The sequence below is a fragment of the Rutidosis leptorrhynchoides genome, chromosome 3 (genome assembly GCF_046630445.1).
Source record: "Rutidosis leptorrhynchoides isolate AG116_Rl617_1_P2 chromosome 3, CSIRO_AGI_Rlap_v1, whole genome shotgun sequence".
In the NCBI taxonomy this organism is placed as follows: Eukaryota; Viridiplantae; Streptophyta; class Magnoliopsida; order Asterales; family Asteraceae; genus Rutidosis; species Rutidosis leptorrhynchoides.
In genome coordinates, this window is record NC_092335.1 from 627137558 (window position 1) to 627160108 (window position 22551).

Genomic DNA, 22551 nt, shown 5'->3' on the forward strand with positions numbered 1-22551 from the left:
TGAATATACTAACTGTATAAAAACATAAGAGGCTCTTGATACCACTGTTGATGATTTAGGGTTTTAAGAAAACAATTTTTCAATTAATTATTATCATGTACATACATATAATAACAATAACTTTAAGCGGAAGTGTATTAATTATATTAATAACTAAATCACCAAAAAAACGGATCCATATGATTTATACGGTTAAATAAATAAATACAACAAGAGAGTTTAAAGATTATACCTTTCTTGAAGAACCGGATTGATAGAAGAGAAACTAACAATCAAAAGTATGATTGCCGATAGGGTAGTCCACACTACACTTCGATCAACGTCAAACGGATGTGCTAGTCCCGTCAAGTAATAATATAAATAATCACAAGGATTATATTTGAAACACACGTAGTACACATGTTTATCGAAAACAAATGGGTTGGTTCGATTAATCTGTCGTCAAAAAGTATTGAACTTTTATGGGATTTTTCATACTACAAACCAAAGACCTTGTTTTTTTTTGTTTCAAAAAAAACCCACAAAACTTTTGTGGGGCTGAGGGTTTTTTAATTCGCACACCCCCAAAAACAGAATAATATGGATATTTTATACTATATGCAAAAGTAAACCAAGTCGGTGACCATGTTCAGTAGGTTTGTAAACGAAATCAAAATCTTTTTTTTGAAAGTGTATCCAAAACATATATATAAATAAACTTGTGGACTACGTAATAGAATTATTTGATTAATTTAATTCATTAATTAATTAAATAATTAATTATATCTATTACTTAAATAATATATATTACATATATATTATAATTGACGTCTAGGTGTATATGTGTGTGACCCCGAAGGCTTAAATGAATTCAGCCATATAGTTATGTGTTGTACCTTGCGCATAAATCCTACATTGTGTGCAGTGCACAATACTTTGTGCGCGACGCGCACAATCACATGAGCGGGGCCCAATCAAGGTCGTCAAACACCAAGACTAAGAAGCCTACATAAGAAAAGAAAAGAAAAAAAAGCTAACTGCCCTAATTTAGGAGCAAACAAAACGACGCAAACCACCAACAACATACCACTAATCGCAATCCTAAATACAGAAGAAAAAAAATATAAATCAAGCGACACGTTATAAAAATTAGACAATAATAACTGGAGCAAGAACAAACAAGAAAGAAATAAGAAAAGATCCTGAATCACTCAAAGTCTTGTTTAGTTGACCAGATAATGCATTAACCCCAAAATGGAATAACCTACTCATTGTAATTTAGACCAAACTTGGTCAAATTATATACACCGGGCCGGATTTGGTCAAAGTACATAAAATTGCACTTCTTTTAGTGCAAACTAGTTTTCGAACCCTCGCTTCGCGTCGGGGGTTCGGTTTTCAGTGTATTTTATTGCGTTTAGTTTGTAAAATTATTTCTTGGCTAACGATGATGTCGTTGAAGCGCAACTCGAGTCGAACTAAAAGGTATAACCCGTGAAAGATTTAAATGTTATTTTAAATTAACAATATATGTGCATCTCCGCGTTTCGCTATGGAATTGTCGACTTTTAAAAATTTAACGCAAAATAAACGTGTATGAAAAGTACCTCAAATATTTAGCGTTTTTTAAAAAGAATCCGTTTTGCGTATAGTTAGTGACATTGTGTTCGTAAAATTATTTCGAGTTTAACGATGATGCCGGAAAAATTTAACTCGTTCTGAGCGAGAAGATATGACATGTTGAATATTTGGGTGGAGTTTATTTAAGATTTTTTATGAAAATGTTGATTTGGCACTTTACCCCCCTGTTTGGGGGGCCGGTTTTAATGTTTGAACAAAGTGTGGGGGGGTTTTTGGCAAAGTGGAAGTTAAAAAAAAACAGCGAAATGACGAAAATATCTCTGGTACTATTTACCTTTTTTGTCTAATAGTTAATATGGTAATTTCGAAATTCTATAGAATATATACGAGTGAGATCTAGTGGAAATATTGTAGTTCATAACATATTATCATGGCCGTCTCATTATTAGTATATAAGGCTTTGTGGTTCATCGTTTTGTCGTTTTCACGTGAAATTTGAAATTATCGCATGTTTCGAGATACTTGGACGATTGGTATTCCACTTCCTCATTTCTCTTTATCGTAGTATGATGGTTTCCGTTACCGATTCATCGTCGGAGTTTTCTTCTTCGACTAAACAATCATTTGTAGACCATTCACTGTCGTCATCCAAGTCAAGTTCCACCATATCTCGCAGTTCTTATGAGATTCTAACACATATGATGGTTCCACCATAGCAAAAATAAATGATAAATCTATAAATATAAATTTAAAATTTTATTATAGATAAATATAATATTTATAATATAAATAAATAAATATAAATAATTAACTAATAAAAAAACAAAATAAATCAAGACGTATAAAAAAACCATACCTACTTATTCATCAAATAAACAAAGGAACTGTGATGAAGGTTGTGAGGTAATATAAATATTCCATTATAATTATAAAGTTATTCTTCAACAAATCACTATCAATTGTTCGTAATATCAAACAAAATACAAAACCCTACAAAAATCCCAAATAAAAAAGAAAGAAGATGTAAAAATAATTAAAAGAAGCAAAGATTGAGGTGTTACAGTGGTGTCGCCGTTGCCACCATTGCTGTCGTTGCCTTCGTTGCCATCGTTGCCGCCGGTGACCGGTCTGGCGGTAATTGTGACTATCCGATCCGAGAGATGGTGAAGATGGTGATGTTTGATGGAGATGACTGAGCATGAAACTGACGATGTCTGTAAGGGTATTTGTGTTTTTTGTAGATTCAAGGATGCTTGGAATTAAATTCCATCAGACTTCTAATGGAATGAAGATTATGTAACTAAAGGAAAATTCACATTACGTAGAATTGAATTCTTTCAACTTTTTGCAGCCAAACACGATTTTTACTGGAATTTGATTCCAATTCCGACTGGATTCCTCTCAAATCAGTGAACCAAACAGACTATTATGTTTTGAAAAATTTACTTCCTCGTAACTTACTGTCTCATTTGTCTTTTCAAAATCATTCTCCTTCAAATTCAACTTTGACTTTCAATTGTTTTGTTTGTGTTATAAAATACTTCATAAAAGTTATAACAATGAAAAAATACATTTAAAACTCATTTTATTCATATAATTTTCATGAATTCATATAATTTTTATTTTTATTCAAATCTCTACCTTTTACAAAGCGTGAGGTTACTGCCACGTGTCACCTCGGTAATCTCCCTAATCCTCATTATCCACATGTAATTTTCGTATTAGCTGCTTCTAATTTACCACAAAATGACAAGTGTCCCAACAAAACATCCTATCCTATTAACCTATATTTTACAATAAAAAAAATTAAAAACGTATTCAAAACCCTCCGTCGTCGCTCAGTTCACTCTCTCTTCAAAATTCTAACCACTACACCATTTACACCGGCGATTATGGCTTCCGGCGCCTGTAATTAACCTCGCCGCCACAGCAAATTTAATCGCTACAACGTTACTCACAGAACGATACCAATTTCGTATAATATTGCCGGTGTAAATAAACTCTCGGAACGTTTTCCGGTTGTATTAGGGTTCGAGGCGTTAAAACTCCAACCGTCGGCATCAGTTTCGTCGCCTATGTAACCAGCGTCGCATCCATCTCCGCCGTCACAATCAAGAATTGGTAACGATCCTGTAATTTTTATGCTAATAATATAAAAACTTCTTGATTGCATATTTGGTTATTTATATAGTGTTGGTTGTGTATCGTTATTGTATTGATTTCTAACTACTATTGTTCATATATATGTATATAGATTAAACTATCTAATTTTAGTGTTTATATATTTATAATTGTTGTTGAGTTCTTTGAAAAATGTTTGTACTTATCGTACTTAATTCTGAATTGTAACAGAAATATTAATAATTTAGTGTTTATATATTAATCAATCTATATCTGATTTTAATTTATTTCGTATTTTGATGTTACCTCGGTATATGTAGGTAGCAATCATTTGTTCTGTTTCATCTTTCGTTGTTATCTTTTATTTGTTCATTCATTTTGATTTCATTAATTGATTGTTCGTTGCATAACGCATATGGTGTATTGGGTTGCAATGCAGATGGTGTTATTAGTTGTAATGATGAAGTAAAGGATACTATGTAAAACCAGGTCAGTCATATAAACTTACCCTCCTATTTTTTTATACTTACCATGGGTACAAGATTCAAACTTAGGTCACTAACAATAGAAGTTTTGAGTTCTTGACTGTCAGTTACAATGAAATCAGTTAACTTAGTTTGTATACTTAAAACTATCTTTTGAGTTGTCCCTGCAATTAAATAGTGGATAGTCTCTTCCTAATATTGTACTTTTTGATGTTGTACCTTACCAATCAAGACCCTTGAATCTCCTTGGTATGTATCCATATCCAAGTTACTGCTAATTTTACTGTTACAGAACTATAATGAAAGATATAAGTTGTTTTATTGTTGAATACATGAATTGCAGCTAACATGTCGTACTTTTGGGTCTGTGAGAACAATGGATGCTAAAAAAGGGTTTTGGAACTCAACAGGTGATGCATGTGGCATATGCTCAGACTCTATGTTTATTGGGTGTTCAGCTGTTATGCCCATCATGCTGGTAGAAAGTATGTGAATGTTCAACTTCGGTTAATGCCTTAATGGTATGCCTATCAATCTGTATTTATAATTAGGTGATAATTTTGAAACATTTTTTGAAGTGAGCCGCTTTTGGACAGTATGTCTCAAAATTTAAATACATTCCCAACTCTTAAGGAATGACACATTATACTTCATGTTGCATTATATAAATAGTCTACTGCTGATATCTAAGACTTTGATTTGTTGGAACAAATGCATGTACATGCTAATTGTTTTGGATAGCGGTGACTGGTTCTGTTGACTGGCTTTGGTTCGTCCCGAGGAGTTTTGTTGCCGTCTTTAGACATAGCAGCCTATCCGTAGCTATAGTCCCCTGACATGGTAGCGTCTCCTTTTGAATCGAGTGAAGTGATTCTATGATGCTTTTCACCGATCCAGTATGAGGTAAAACTGAATTTGTATGTTGGCGGGGTCACCTACAATTGTGCAAATTGATACCCCGTTAATTAATTAACATCCATACATCTGAGCTCCTTTTTTTGTCGCTAAATATGGAATATTACTCTTTATATCACGTCGCACTTGCCACTATTTTACTTTTTTACTTTGTCCCATGGCTATGACGATTAAAATTTAGGAACTAAGTCAATGAAGGAGGAAACATGATGTCCTATCTTGGCATGGAAACTTGCAAGTTGCAACAAGTGCGAAGCATGTATTCTTCCCTAGCTATATACATATGTCTGAGCCTAATTTTTGTTTTAAATCTCTTATTAAATTCATGTTTCTACAATGAGTTATGATCTGCTACTTAATGTAACTGAGTGTCCTGCCCATTATCGATCTTTCATGATGGTATGTTGTTCATTTTATGGTCATCCCTTTTTTAGTTTATATTGTATAATTGTAATGCATACTAACGATGTTGATTTGAGGGTCCAAAATCAAATCCAAATATTGAGGTTTCTTCAGGTACGTTGATTTCAGGATATGCTGCCGAATACTGACCACATAGGCAACGTTTGTTTCGAGTTGATAACTAGCAGGGGATACACACTTGGTACATATTTTATACAAACGTTCGTAATACTGGAAACATTTTGGTCCCATGCTCGACACAAGGTTGAAGAGTGTCTGTTTGTATGTGTTCTAAGGTTAGTAATTCACTTCTTCACTTTTGTTTCATGCCACAAAGTGATTATTCTTACTGTACAAAAGGTTGTGAACACTTTGGTAAACTGATTAGAGGGATGGTATGATGTTAATTTTCAGTCTATGTGAATTTTCCAGATTGTATTTAGAGTTTACGCTGGCTATATTGGGTCAATAGGTATGGGTTAAAGTTGCTACCTAAAGGCTACATGGGTCAGAATTTCTACATTAAAGCTTATGGGTCAATGAAGATACGAGTGAGGTTAGAATTTGCTGGATCATTTTTGTTGATTTATACGGAGGTTGCTCAAAAGAATTGTGGTAAAGGCTTTACTAGGCCAAACAATTAAATGTCAAGATGGAGCATCTGAATCAAATGGAGGTAACTTGATATTTAGTAAAAGGGTAGATTTGCATTCAAGTACATGTCAGCTATGCCCTGGCTCTGTAAATACTACAGTTACACGAATGAGCAACCATTCAAATAATATTGCAGATAACTCATATGATTTTGTTCGAATCAATGATATGCATTTTGTAGAAGATAAGCATTAATAAACTGTGTGCTTATTATAAATATATAAGTTGCCCCACTATGTCAAATGTTGCATGTTTAAGACACTGTATGTATATTGATAGTTATAATTCTGTTTGCGTTTTCTTTTTCCAGACTATATGCAAAGTGCTATTTAAATTTCAAATTTGCATTTGCTGTTTTTTCTTCTTTGTGGTAACGTATATTGTTCTTATTATCGTCTTCAATTACTTATCTACTGACATGTACTATTTTCTAATTTGTGTTCATTATGTGTTGTGGCATGCTAGCTATGTTGTTGCACGTTTGTTTGTTATCTATATTTTTATATCGTTTGTTTTCGACTGATAGTCTAAAATAATAGGATGTCGATATTTCACAAAAAAAAAAAAAAAAAAAAAAAAAAAAAAAAAAAAACTAATACTCATTCTGTTCTATACTTTGGCACATAGAAGAACATATGCATATCTAATAAACAATCGAGTATATAACTATACATACTTCGTTTCAATAAGTGAAGTGAGCAATATTTGTAGCAACATGTAGCAAGTACGTCGAAATTAGTAACCTTAATTCATGTATTATTTTTTTTTGTGTAAAGCGAAAAAACATAACCATATTATGTTTATTTAATTCACAAAAATACTTGTGATACTCTGATTAACATACCGTTAATTGATATAACATATACGTTTTCAGTTTGTTTGATTAAGAGTCGCCGTGCAACGCACGGGCTCTTAAAGGCTAGTATTATAACAAACAAATAAAAATATTTAAAGTCAAAGTTAATAAAGAAATATCTCAAAAGTCAAACCGTGACAATTTTATTTGAGACAGAAGAAGTAACATAATATATATATATAAAAAGATTATATGTTAATTAAAATGCAATTAATGCAAATAACATGTGTCATTAATTTTTAAAAATTATTTTGTATACGTAATTCAGTTAAAATAAATTTCTTGCGCGTATTAATCCATTTCAATATATACTAATACTTACCAAATACCAAATATTTGGTCGATTAAATTTGATGGACAAGTCGTTTTTGCTAGGGGAAATTAGGGTCTAAATATTTCAATTTAAAGGATCAAAGTTGTAACATTTTATAGGCATGAAGTGAAATTTTAGGGGGCTAAATGTAACTTCTCAATTTAATTTAATAACCAATAAATAAGCTCACCCAATTTATTGACGGAAATATCTTTCTTTTCGTCGCAAGTTAGATTTCTCCGTTGTCGCAGTTCAACTCGAAATAATTTTACGAATAAAACGCAACCAATTATATTCGAACTGGAGCTTTTTTAAAAAGAAAATATTTTTGAATAAATTACATATATATTGAGTTGAAGTCCTCCTAAACTTATTTTTCCTTTTAGTTTGCAATATTTTTTCTCAGTTCCCGCTCAATATTAATTTAATAAAAGACGTTAGGATGTTTCATTGCAACGCGCGAGCCATTGGTTTATTTGTTTCTGTTGAAGAGAGTTAAAGAAAACACTATAATCCATCATGATGTCAGCATTTATTTTTGATAAAAAAAAAAAGATAAAGAATCAACAAAAAAAATGTTACTTTCAAGAAATTGAAGATGTACAACATTATATATGTATATAATAAATAATAAACGATAGACTGGGTAACATAAGTCATGTCTATACGCATAGCTATTTTGCGGACTTATGTTGATAATATTAGTTACGCAAATATACGTAGACATTATGTACATAAATATCGCCTGATAATACAAATAGGTACCAAGCAATGTAAATCTAAATGCAACCGTCGAACGCGCGGTCCGAATTCTTTCTAGTTACATACTAAAACACATGAGCTTTTTGGTCGTTTTGAATATCCCATCCTTTACAAACGCACCTCAACAAAGTTACAAAACTCCCCCTAACAATATTACGTGTGTCAATTTTGCATGGGTAAAAAATGTAAAATTATTATTTTATATAAAAAAATTTAACAAACTCAACCCAAATTTTTAATGGGCCGTATTTTTCCGCTCGATGCGAGTTAAATTTCTTCGACGCCACCGTTCAACTCAAAATAATTTCACGATCACAACGCAACTAACTACATGCAAAACGGACGTTTTTTAAAAAACGCTAAATATTTCGGGCTATCTTTCATACATTATACACGTACAATAAATAACTCAAACTAACTATATCATATCGATGGTTCCGTTTATCTTTTTACGCGATTTTACAGCCGTTAAAAACGCGCATGACATTAGGTATACTAGGTGCTACCCACGTGTATCCAAACACACCCGCAGCAACGCGTTTTTAATTCTGTAAATACATAGCGCTACGTTAAATATCCTACGTTAAATATGAGTATGTAACCCGAAAGGCCCAACCGCATCGCGCGGGCCGATTCGGAACTAGTTAACTACAAATGGTGATATTATAAGAACAATACAAAGACATAAAATGAATATTAACATTGTTAATATACTCGTAACACGATAGAAAAACTCAACAAACTTTGGGTAAAGTCAAAAGTGCGAATTAATTAACTACTTTACATAGATAGTATTAGTTTCTAAGTCAAAGAAACAGGTGCCCTAAATTCCTACAAAGATACTCAAGACCTTAATAGTACTTATGAATTGGTCTTAGACTCGTGTTCTTTAGTTCGTTACGTTACCATATTAATTTTAAAAGTTATATTATTTGACTATGAAAAGACATTATTAACCCTTATATACTAAAAGGTATAGGAATAACCCTTATATACTAAAAGGCATAGGAAATGCCGTCAGTTCAGTAATACCGGATTGTCGTTTCGAGTTTGCGTTCACATTACAAACGGTCCTTCAACTTCGGCTATATTTACACAACGATCCCTCAAATTTACACTTTTTCAGGGGTAAAAAATGTAAATATATAATTTTATTAAAATAAAAGAAACTAATTCCACCCGAGTTTATAATGGGTCATATCTTCTCGCTCGGTGCGATTTAAATTTTTTCCGAGACCACTGTTCAACTCGAAAAATTCTTACGAACCCAACGGGACTAACTATACGCGAAACGGACACTTCTCAAAAAAACGCTAAACACAACGACAGCCCGTATCTTCCCGCTCGCCACGAGTTAAATTTTTTCGACGGCAGTGCCAGACTCGAAATAATTTTATGAACAAAACGAAACTAACCACGTTCGAAACGGACACTTTGTAAAAAGAGCTAAGCACAACGACAACCCGTATCTTTCTGTTCTCCGCGAGTTAAATTTTTCCGACAACACCGTTACACTCGAAAAAATTTATTGAACAAAACAAAACTAACTACGTTTGAAACGGATACTTTTTAAAAGACGCTTAACACAACGACATCTAAAACAGTGCTTAATACATGGATCGTGTTCCCCTCTGTAAATACACTACGCTACGTTAAATATGAATACGCAGGCCGAAAGCCCCCGCCGCAACGCGCGGGCCGGTCCGGACTAGTTATTACAATTTTCCACCTATAAAGGTTCAAAATAATTATATTTGAAAAAATTATATTTGTACACAGTGGCGAACCTAGCTTGCAACCCGCGGAGTCACGGGACACCACTAGTTTAAAATTTTTATGTAGAAAATATTCGTTAAATTGTATAGGACACCATTAAATTTAACTATATGACCCCATATATTTTTCGAATTTAATGTTTTTCTTTTAAATTGTATAGGACACCACTAAATTTAACTAATCGAATCACGTATATTTTTTGAATTTGTAGTTTTTTAGGTAAACAACTACTAAAATAACATTCAAATATAATTAGTGCTAAAAACATTTTGAGACCCTATTAAATCCGAATCCTATATTCGCCACGGTTTGTACATAAGTATAAATACTACTCCTTACACTTTACCTATGGAACGTAATATACAAGATGCAATGTATAAAATTTCCAACACCAAACATTTCTTATACTTACACAAAGAATTTTAAAATAATTGGATTAAATATTCGTCAAACCGTATTAACACGAGTCATGATGATGAAGTAATTTATTTAATGGAAAAAATAGCCGCCTGTTGATGAACGGCTTTAGGATAAATTAATTAATTAATTATTGGTCCTTTTTCAATGGGTGATGATATATACACAACCAATTTTTACAAATACACAACCAAACATGTTTTACGGTATTGTACAGTACAACACTGTAAAACATGTTTAGTTGTGTATTTGTAAAAATTGGTTGTGTAGATATCACTATCCTTTTTCAATTGGTCTTCACTCTTTATGGATATCGATCTACAAGTCAAATGTCAAAGCGAATACGATGGTCAACACCAAAGTCCCATGAAGTTTGTACACTTCTGCTCTTTTAGACCCAAAACTTTTATACTTAAAAAAAAAAAAAAAAAAAACTCACTAAAACTGAAGGAATAAGAAATATTAGATGTATATATTAGGTTATTTGACCCAATTCCAATTGAAGACTTAAAGTAATTAACAATTTAGTTAGCTGTTAGTGAGTGTTTTATTGTATATTCTATATACAGTATAGTTATAATTAATTCATATTATTTTTAATCGATGAGGTTTTCGAATTTGCAGATATAGTCTAACGGTTCCCTCAATGTACTTTGTGTCATGGGATAGGGAGAGGTCATGAGTTCGATCCTTAGGGATGACATGATTTTCTTTAAATCAATTACACACCAATAATGATGGTATATATTGACCCTATAGAGAGGTTTACCGGATTCGTTCACGGACCTCTACCCTAAACACTGCCCGAATGGATGTGTTAACGTGTAACGTCGAACGTGTATGTTACATGCAAATGATGAGGGTCCTTAAAATAAATGATCTACTGATTTCAAAAATTATCGTTAAAAAATCGATGAGTTTTTCTGTTATAAAAATGGTATCATAGTTTAAGTCCAAACTCCCATCAAAGTTTGTTACCCTCTAGTAGTCAGCTACTTGTCGGTGAACTGGAGGGTTCCCCAACTTATTTATGGATTTTTATAACGATATTATTTAGGGTTGTCATTAACGGACAATAAATTAAGTCATCGACAACAACAACAACAAAATCCAATAGCACAATAAGTGGTGTATGAGGGAGGTGTGATGTAGACAATCTTTCCCTTATCCGAGAATAAAAGCAATTCGTTTCTCCACCCAGTGTGAAACACTCTCAAAAGTAGAGAAAATCATCCCTCTTTCTATTTGACAGATAAAGAGATTGCTTCCGAGTGGACCTTCGGCCTATAAGTATAATTTCCTTTTTTAAAAAAAAAATAGAATAAAATTAGAACACCATGAAAATGGTAGAATCAAATTTTCAAGAATTTTAAAACATGTCTGGAATTCAATTTATGCTCTAAATGGTAGTCAAGACTTCAATAAATAACGTTTGCTGCTGACTAAAAAATAGAGCCATCAACATCACAAAATTACAAAATTAAGTCATCAACATCACAAAATTAATAAGTAACCGATATGTATGATTGTTTTATAGGTGTTAATAAAACTATTTAAGAGATGTGCTTAGAAAAATCTTTTATTTATTCGCTTGTTTTTTATTTATTTTTTATTTTAGTTATATGAGTCTTATAATTTTTTTTTAAACTCATAAATCACAATACACAAAATCTAGGTCATACTTATGTTTAAAGTATCCTGAATATTTATCTATAAAAAATATTCGTCATTAGAACTATTTCTTTGGCAATGAATATTACTGTTGTTATCGACAAAAGTTGTCTATCAAAGTATTACTTTATCCTTAAAGCAAGCAAACCATGACGTAAGAAAATTATTACATAAATGAAGGAAGCCGTCAAAATTTGCAACTATACCGGAGAAAATATTAGTCGGGCACAATGAAACAGATAACAAAGAAGCTACTTTCACCATTTGTGTCGGAGATAATTGTGCAATATTTGTTGTCGGAGTTAAAACTTTTTTTTTTTTTTAACAGCGATTGGGATCGCCCGAGGGGGACTAAACCACTCGTTGCGATCATCTCCCGTTTCGACTATGCCGATGCAGCGATAATAACTCCGCCCCCATCGCTGCGCGGGAGGAAACCTTGAAACCGATCCAAGGGCACGGCCAAGTAAAACCCCCCTCCCCTTTAACACCCCCCCTCCCCCCCCTGAAAGGACCCATTCATATACATTATAAACGATTCACAATAGTTGATTACATTGCGAGGTATTTGACCTCTATATGATACATTTTATAAACATTGCATTCGTTTTTAAAAGACAAAGTTTCTTTACATCGAAAATTGACAGACATGCATACCATTTCATAATATCCACTATCCAACTATAAATTGATTTAATAATAATCTTTGATGAACTCAATGACTCGAATGCAACGTTCTTCGAAATATGCTATGAAATACTCCAAGTAATATCTTTAAAATGAGCAAATGCACAGCGGAAGATTTCTTTAACACCTGAGAATAAACATGCTTTAAAGTGTCAACCAAAAGGTTGGTGAGTTCATTAGTTTATCATAATCATTTATTTCCATCATTTTAATAGACCACAAGAATTTCATTTTCAGTTCTCATAAATATACGTACCATGCATAGAGACAAAAATAATCATTCATATGGTGAACACCTGGTAACCGACATTAACTAGATACATATAAGAATATTGATGTTATGCGAGGTGTATATAAAATAGCTTTATTTTTACAACTAAATACTATTAAATACGATACAATTTTACACAAGATATTTATTTATTTATAGAATGAATATACTTAAACCTTGCTACAACACTTATAGGCAGTGTACCTAATCGTACAGTAGTGTAGTTTTTAGTAAGTCCGGTTCGTTCCACAGGGAATCTTTTAAACAAAGTTTAACGCTATATTAGTTTTATTTTATAAAAATACAAAAATATATAAGTAATATTATTATTAAAAGGGGGGTTTTTTTACCGTTTAATGACCGGTTTGTCGATTTTAAAAACTTTAGTCGCAGTTAAAACCTAATGTAAAATATTAAATAAATAAAAGACTTAATTTAAAGCGTAAAGTAAATAACGATAATGAAATTGCGATAAATAAAATTACGATAAAATAAACTTGCGATAATTAAAAAGTACGAAAATTAAAAGTGCAATTAAATACAATGACAATAAATAAAAGTGCAATTAAATACAATAACAATAAATAAAAGTGCAATAATTAGAAGTGCAATTAAATATAAAATAAAGGAAATTAAATATGAAATAAAAGAATTATGCTTATTTAAACTTTCGTAATCATGATGTTTGACTTGTTGATTTTAGTTTTATGCCCATGGGTTAATTATCCTTTGTCCTGAATTATTTAATATGTCCGTCTGGTTTTTGTCCATAACAGTCCATCAGTCATAACTATAAAGTGCGAGTATCCTCGTCAAATTATCCTTATACCCGAAGTCAAATATTCCAATTAATTGGGGACTTAAACTGTAACAAGGTTTTAATACTTTGTTTAATAATTACACCAGGATATCGACTGTGTGTAACCCAAGGTTTTAATACTTTGTTATCAATTATGCCAAGTGTCCTTGTACATAATTTCACCCCTGTTTTAATAATTTCATAGACTATTAATCCATTCCCGTGTCCGGTAAAATGAACGATTATTCGTACATATAAATACCCCTCCCATCGTGTCCGATCGAGTGTATATGGTTATTTATAGGTACGTTCAATTGTAAATCTTTATATTAAAATTAACAAACTATCATTTAGTTAAACAAATATAAAGCCCATTAATAGCCCATAGTCTAATTTTCACAAGTGTCGTTCTTTTGTCCAAACCCCAATTATGGTACAAAGCCCAATTACTCAATTTTAGTAATTAGCCCAACATCATGATTACTACGGTATTAAATAAGTATAATAATAACTTAGCTACGAGACATTAAACAAAATTGAACATAACTTACAATGATTAAAAATAGCGTAGCGTTACACGGACAGAATTTCAACTTATACCCTTACAACATTCGCTAACATACCCTTATTATTAAAAATTAAAATTAAAATTAAAATATAAATTATATATATATATTTACGTATAGATAGAGAGATTGATGATCTAGGATATTTAAAACGGATCAAATGCGTTGGCTTTTATAGGCAGTTTCAGAATTTGGGGCTCCGCGAGTCGCGGCGTTTTTGCACTACATCCTAGTCTGCCGACGGTTTTAATATATAAATATAATATATAAATAATTTTAAGAATTATTTAAATACTATATTATATTTATGTGCATAGTTGACATGTAATTTTTAGTCCGTTGCGTCGAGCGTTGAGAGTTGACTTTGGTCCCGGTTCCGGATTTTCGAACGTCCTTGCGTACAATTTAATATCTTGTACTTTGCGTTTTGCGTCTTGTACTCTTGTAATTTTGAGACGTTTCTCATCAATAATTTGAACCACTTTGATTGTACTTTGTACTTTTGAGCTTTTTGGTCGTTTGCGTCTTCAATTCGTCGAATCTGTCTTTTGTCTTCACCTTTTATTATTTAAACGAATATCACTTGTAAATAGAACAATTGCAACTAAAAGCTTGTCTTTCTTGAGGGATAATGCTATGAAATATATGTTCGTTTTTAGCATTATTAAATATTCCCACACTTGAGTGTTGCTTGTCCTCAAGCAATATAGTCTTGAAATACTAGAATCACTTCTTTATTCTTCACACTTTGTACATCAGTGATTTCTTTACGGCGGTATAAACAATGGTAGTAACGTTATGGTTTACAGTCCCGCATGACTATAAAAATTTAGATCCATTAAGGAAATTGGATCTTTATGAAAACATTTGATCTTTTGAAAATTAAATCTAGCTTTTACCCTAGATAAGTTTTCCGGAATAACCCTTCACCGGTGTTTGCAAATTCTTTTTGTGGGTTTGGTGGGTTTCAGATTTGAAAATTTTAGCTCAAAACTTACGGTTTTGTGTCACCCACTTGCTAACCTTGTATTAGGAAAGCAACACGTCCAGTATACTTGCTCCGTATATTACCTTTCGGTAAACTACCGTCCGGTTGTAAAGGAAAGCGTTGAACAAGCAACTGTTAAGGCAATGTCCCCTGACATGCTTTTAATTATGGTCTATAACGTGTCGAACGCAATTACTATCCTTTGTAGGAGCAATAGTAAAGCTCACCCTTATAATTTTTTGGTCTGGCACAAGGTCCTGTCTTTGACCATGCTATACAACCACCGTTCTTACGGGTGACACCCGATTTGGTTCAGGTGACCTAATGAATTCCAGGTGAATTCCTAGGATTTTACGTTCAAAGGTAATGAACGCATTGAAAATGGGTTTTCAGAAAACAAATCGGTTTTAATTTTTGAGCAAAATATTTTCTCGTTCAAGCTCGAGTTTAAATATCATTGAATTCCATGAGTTTGAATTCTCAATCTTTAAGGTCAATCTCTAGGATTGAGTAATATCAGTCTTAAAAGCAGATTTTTGATCTTTTAAGGAGATTATCCTTTCTGGGGATATGATTCATTAGTCTTATCAAGCTAATTTGCACGGTGCCCCCCATTGTACGAGATAAATCCTTCTCATGGTTAGGATAAATCTGACCACTTGGCAACCCTGTTTGATGCTGAGGTCCGTGGATTTCCTGCTGATTTTAGTGATGACTTTTCTAGGTTTTTCGTCAACCTACAGCTGGTCTGGATGACAACTTCTTGACCTAAATCAAGAAGCGTGTTTCTTTTTCGGAAGACTTTACTTCCTTTTAATGATGAAATTGATTCATCGTGTAGATCCATCCCTTCTTTTCTTTCATTGGGTAAAACAGTTAATTATCGTCCAAAATAAAAGTATTTTCAATTATTTGTACAAAAATATGTGATATATATTTTGAATAACTTGGTAAAAATTTCCCACACTTGGCTTTTATTTTCTTTTCTTTGCCTTTTTATTTTCCTCTATTCCATTCTTAAATGAATTCTAACATTTTGGGTTGTTTCTCAATTTATGTCCTTTCCGAGGTAACGACAATTTCGGTATTAACACCTAGTTTTATCGTTCATAAATATGTATAAATATGATTTTGAGTTCATTTAATTGAAAATTTTGAAAATTTTTACTAGAATTGGGTAGTCAGTATATAAGACTAGGGCTGTTCTTTATTATCAGAGAGCACTAGATTCTAATACAACTACTGCTTTACTAGTATTTCCAATGGTAACCAAGTGTATAAAGTAAAAATTTTAAAATCCGAAAGAATTTAACCCCTTCCCACAATTAAGATCTTGCAATGCCCTCATTTGCAAGAAATCAGTAACAATTATTGAGGGTGATTAGCGTAGAAAAATGATCAAATTTTATCAAAGTTTCCAAACATATTGTTGTTTGTGTTGAATGATAAATGGTGCACATCATTTGTTCATTCCGTCTTGTTGTTATTTCACATATATTTTGCATCTTGTCGTCAAAATTATAAAAATCTTATACTAATTAAAATCTATAATTAATTAAATTTTAAAAATTTTGTTTCTTTTTAGGATGAGGGCGTTTCGGAACGATGTCCTAGTCCGTCCCTCGACAAAATTTTAAAATTTGTCCTTTTGAAGCGTGGTTTTAAAAGCAAAGATTTTTGGGTTTTTTAATTTTTTTTGGCATACTTTAAATCAATAAGATTAAAAATAATGATAATAAAAATTCTCGTCCCGCCCTCGGGTAAAGCAATTTCGGTTCAACGACCTAGTCTTCAACTTACGACGAATTTTAAAAATCAAATTTTTAACTTAACGAAATAAAGTAAATTTTTGTTTTTAATTTCACACAAACTTAAATTTAAAATGCATAAAATTCAAAATTAATATTAAAAATTAAAAATGCATTATATCATTGATATTTTTATACATTAATTTTATAAACTTATATTGAATATTAATTTATAAAATATTTAAAAACTTAAAGATATTTATTTAAAAAGATTTATAATATTAATTTAATATTTACATATTAATTTCAAAATAAGGTAAAAATAAAATTAAAAATCTTTTTGGTCTTTTATCCCACTTTAATCAATCAAATATTATCAAAAATATACGCCTCTCTTTTCGGTAAAGTAATTTCGGTTACATAACCTAATTTAACTCATGACGAATTTTTAAAATATTTTGGGTTGATTGATTAAAGATATTTATACCTTAAGAATAAACGTTAAATTTCGCAGTGATGTAATAAATTTTTGTATGATATCAATAATTTCGGTCGCAAGACCTAATTTCATCGAATACCAATTTAATACTTTATAGCGAACAAATTAGCGTTTATTATCATAAGGTTCAAAATAAAAATAAAAATAAAAACTGTACAAACTTACCTGTGAAATAGATTTCTTAGTGATATGCTCTAGCCCACTCATAAGATAGTCGGACTAATTGATTTTCCATGGCTACATAGGTGTAACCTCGAGCATTTAATGTTTTTTTCTTCTAAACATATGAACAGTCCGTCTCTGCATAAAGTAACAAATTCGGTGTTTGAATAGGTTTGATTATTTGAACATTTACCTTTGTGTGACCATTTTTCGCATTTGTGACATTTTTCAAGGTGTCGTGCTCTTCTTTTCGCTGCGAATTTTGATTTTCCTTTACCAAATTGTAATTTATTATTTTCGCATAAGGATTCTTTTCTTACTCCGTCCAATTTTTCTCTGATTACTGATACCAGTTCACTCGGAAGTGTGTCATTATTATGTTTAGTAATCAAAGCGTGTAGCATTAGACCATGGTTTAGTTCACAGGAAGTCTTCATTTCGTAAAAACCTAAAAAAAATAAAAATTCAGAATGGGGGGAGAAGACTAGTTCTTTAGGGTCTGCTAGGGAAAGACCATTCGGGTTCCATTTTCGAGAACTACACGAAAACAGAAAATCTAACTCTAACAGAAATACATATTATCCTTTAAAGACTTGATTCTCCCTACACTTAGTTAGCTGTGGTGTCGAAATTATGATTAACTTCGTTGTCAACTTCCATTGGACTATCTATGTAATGTTTAACTCTGTGACCATTAACCTTAAATTCAATCCCATTTGAATTTATCAATTCTACTGTTCCGTATGGAAAAACTCTTTTGACTATAAATGGTCCAGACCATCTTGATTTCAATTTTCCAGGAAATAGCTTGAATCATGAATTGAAAAGAAGAACTCTATCTCCTTCTTTAAATTCTTTTGATCTTCTGATTCTTTTATCGTGCCATTTCTTCGTTCTTTCTTTATAGATTAACGAATTTTCGTATGCTTCATGTCTTAATTCTTCTAATTCGTTTAATTGACTTAACTGTAGATGTCCACCTTCATGTAAATCAAGATTACATGTCTTCAAAGCCCAAAATGCTTTGTGTTCAATTTCTACTGGAAGATGACATGCTTTTCCGTAAACGAGTTTAAAAGGTGTGGTTCCAATTGGAGTTTTGTAGGCTGTTCTAAAAACCCAAAGTGCATCCTCTAATTTTATGGACCATTCCTTCGAATTTGATCCTACGGTTTTCTCTAGAATACGTTTTAAAGCTCGGTTGGTATTTTCAACTTGTACACTTGTTTGTGGATGATATGCGGTGGAGATTTTATGAGTTACTCCATATCTTTTAAGAACTTTCTCAAGTTGATTATTACATAAATGAGTTCCCCGATCACTTATTAAAGCTTTCGGTGTTCCAAACCTTGCAAAAAGACGTTTTAAAAAGTTGACTACAACTCGTGCATCGTTAGTTGGGAGAGCTTGTGCTTCCGCCCATTTAGATACATAATCAATGGCTACGAGAATGTAGAGATTATTATGAGATTTCAGAAATGGACCCATAAAGTCAATACCCCAAACGTCAAATACTTCACATACTTGAATGACATTTTGTGGCATTTCATCACGTTGACTTATTTTTCCGGCCCTTTGACAAGTGATGTTGTAGCGTGAGGGTACGAAATAGTATTATTTTTAATACAAAATACTACAAAATATGACACAAATTTTATTAATTTACGGATGGGATATACCTAAACCTTGCTACAACACTATAGGCAGTGTACCTAATCGTAGAGTAGTGTAGTTTTTAGTAAGTCCGGTTCGTTTCACAGGGAGCTGGTGATACTTACTATATTTTTAACTATATTTATACAAAATATATATAATTATATAAGTAGTAATATTATTATAAAAGGGGGGTTTTACCGTTTAATGACCGGTTTGTCGATTCTATATTTTAAGCGTAAAGATAAATGACGATAATTAAAGTGCGTAAAATAATGACAATAAATAAAATGACAGTAAATAAAATTGCGAGTAATAAAATGACAGTAAATAAAGATACGATGAGAAATATAATAAAAGAATTATGCTTATTTAAACTTCCGTAATCATGATGTTTGACGTGTTGATTTTAATTTATTACCATGGGTTAATTGTCCTTTGTCCTGGTTTATTTGATACGGCTATCTGGTTTTTGTCCATAATAGTCCATCGGTCATAAATATAAAGTGCGAGTATCCTCGTCAAATTACCCTTATACCCGAAGTCAAATATTCCAACTGATTAAGGATTTAAACTGTGACGCAGCTATCACTTCTGTCAACAATTACACCAGTTATCACTGTATGTAATCCACCCCTGTTTTAATTAGTTTATGAATATTAATTCATCCACTTGATCAGAATGAATAATCAATTACCCAACCTAATTGATTAATTAAATGATTATAACAGATTCCATATGAACGTCACTAAATAGGACAACCATAATCATTATTAATTATTAGGTTAATTAATTTGAAGATAGGTTCGACAGACTCCAATGAGTTGTCACTCAATTAGACAATACCCCCCCATCTATTAATAGTCAATAGTTCAATTTCCACAAGTGTCGGTCTTTTGCCCAAACCTTAATTATGGTCCAAAGTTCAATAACCCCTTCTTAATATTTTAGCCCAACATCACGATTACTTCGGCTCAAATAAGCATAATAATAACTTAGTTACGAGACATTAATTTAAAAAGGAAGAACATAACTTACAGTGATTATTAATCGCGTAGCGTTACACGGACAGAGTTCCTACTTTAAAACCCGTAAAACATTTCTTACAATAACCCAATTATTATTAATCTTAAATTAAACTTAATATTATAAATATAAATATAAATTACATAAGAAAGAAAGAAGATTGGAAAAAGGTGTATCTAAATCATCGATTGATAAATTGAAAATTTCACTTATGACCCCTGAACTATGCTCAATTAACAACTTTTTATTATTTAATATTATTCTTATTATGAATTATTTAAATATTATATTATATTCTTGTGCATAGTTGACTCATAATTTTTACACCGTTGCGTCGAGCGTTGAGAGTTGACTCATGTCCTGGTTCCGGATTTTCGAACGTCCTTTCGTACAATTTTATATCGTGTACTTTGCGTTTTGTAACTTGTACTCTTGTCATTTTTAGACGTTCTTCATCAATAATTTGAACCTTTTTGATTGTATCTTGTACTTCCGAGCTTTTTGGACCTTTGTGTCTTCAATTCGTCGTTTTCGCCTTTTGTCTTCGCACTTATTTAATATAAACGAATATTACTTGAAAATAGAACAATTGCAACTAAAATCTTGTCTTTCTTGAGGGATAATGCTATGAAATATATGTTCCTTTTTAGCCTTATCAACAAGCATCACAGGATTTGCAAAGAAGGTGTGCGTCTTTGTAAATTGGAGGCCAATAGAATCCAGCATCATAAACTTTTCTTGCTGTGAGTTGAGGCCCATAATGCCCTCCTGTTGGTCCTGTGTGACAATGGTTTAAGATTTTACTAGCTTCATCTCCGAATACACATCGGCGTATTATTCCATCGGGACAACTTTTAAACAAATGTGGATCTTCCCAGAAATAGTGTTTTATATCACTGAAGAATTTCTTTCGTTTTTGGTACGATAATCCTTTTTCAAGGAATCCACATACTAAGTAGTTTGCATAGTCTGCAAACCATGGAATTTCATTATAATCTATCTTCAATAGATATTCATCAGGAAAGTTGTCTTGTATGGCCGATTCATTTAGAACTTCTAATTCGGGATTTTCAAGACGAGAAAGATGATCGGCTGCGAGATTTTCTGCTCCCTTTTTATCTCGGATTTCAATATCAAACTCTTGTAATAGTAAGATCCAATGGATTAATCTTGGTTTAGCATCTTGTTTCGAAAATAGGTATCTAAGAGCAGAATGGTCGGTATAGACCACCGTTTTAGCTAGAACGAGATATGAACGAAATTTGTCAAAAGCAAAGACAATAGCAAGGAGTTCTTTTTCAGTAGTTGTGTAATTCGTTTGTGCTCCTTGTAACGTCTTACTAGCATAATATATAGGTTGAAATCGTTTTTCAATCCTTTGTCCTAAAACGGCTCCCATTGCAAAATCACTTGCATCGCACATTAGTTCAAATGGTAGATTCCAATTTGGTGTTATCATGATCGGTGCATTAGTGAGTTTTTCTTTAAGAATATTAAAAGATTTGATGCATTCATCTGAAAAGATGAATGGAGCATCCTTTTCTAGGAGTTTATTCATAGGAGTGGCAATTTTAGAAAAATATTTTATAAAACGTCGGTAAAAACCGGCATGCCCTAGAAAATTCCTAACTCCTCTAACATTGGTGGGATGTGGAAGTTTAGCAATTACATCTACTTTAGCTCTATCCACTTCAATTCCTTCCTTTGAAATTTTATGACCAAGAACGATGCCTTCTTTAACCATGAAATGACATTTCTCCCAATTAAGTACTAGATTTGATTGTTCGCATCTAATAAGCATTCGTTCAAGATTAGCTAAACATGATTCAAATGTATCACCGAAGACTGAAAAGTCATCCATGAAAACTTCCATGCATTCTTCTATCATGTCGTGAAAAATCGTCATCATGCACCTTTGAAAGGTTGCAGGGGCGTTGCAAAGTCCAAATGGCATGCGTTTGTAAGCAAAAGTACCATAAGGGCACATGAATGTGGTTTTCTCTTGGTCCTCGGGTGCTATTGAAATTTGAAAATATCCGGAAAAACCATCAAGAAAACAATAGTAACTATTTCCGGCTAATCTTTCTAACATTTGATCAATGAAAGGTAAGGAAAAGTGATCTTTTCTGGTGGTGTCATTTAATTTTCTATAATCAATACAAACACGCCATCCTGTTACAGTCCTAGTAGGAATAAGCTCATTTTTCTCATTTGTAATGA

General features: G+C 32.1%; 1 long non-coding RNA gene across 3 annotated transcripts; it reads left to right on the top strand.

Annotated features, from left to right (window-relative positions):
- The first annotated feature begins 3401 nt into the window (after window positions 1-3401).
- Window positions 3402-6391, top strand: LOC139898994 (uncharacterized). Of its 3 annotated transcripts, none has more exons than XR_011777246.1 (4): window positions 3402-3681; window positions 4121-4687; window positions 4908-5779; window positions 5916-6391. It is a non-coding gene; the product is annotated as an uncharacterized lncRNA (long non-coding RNA). The 3 variants fall into 3 exon arrangements; XR_011777247.1 differs by having other exon boundaries at window positions 4121-4170; window positions 4510-5779; XR_011777245.1 differs by having other exon boundaries at window positions 4121-5779.
- Window positions 6392-22551: the final 16160 nt, after the last annotated feature.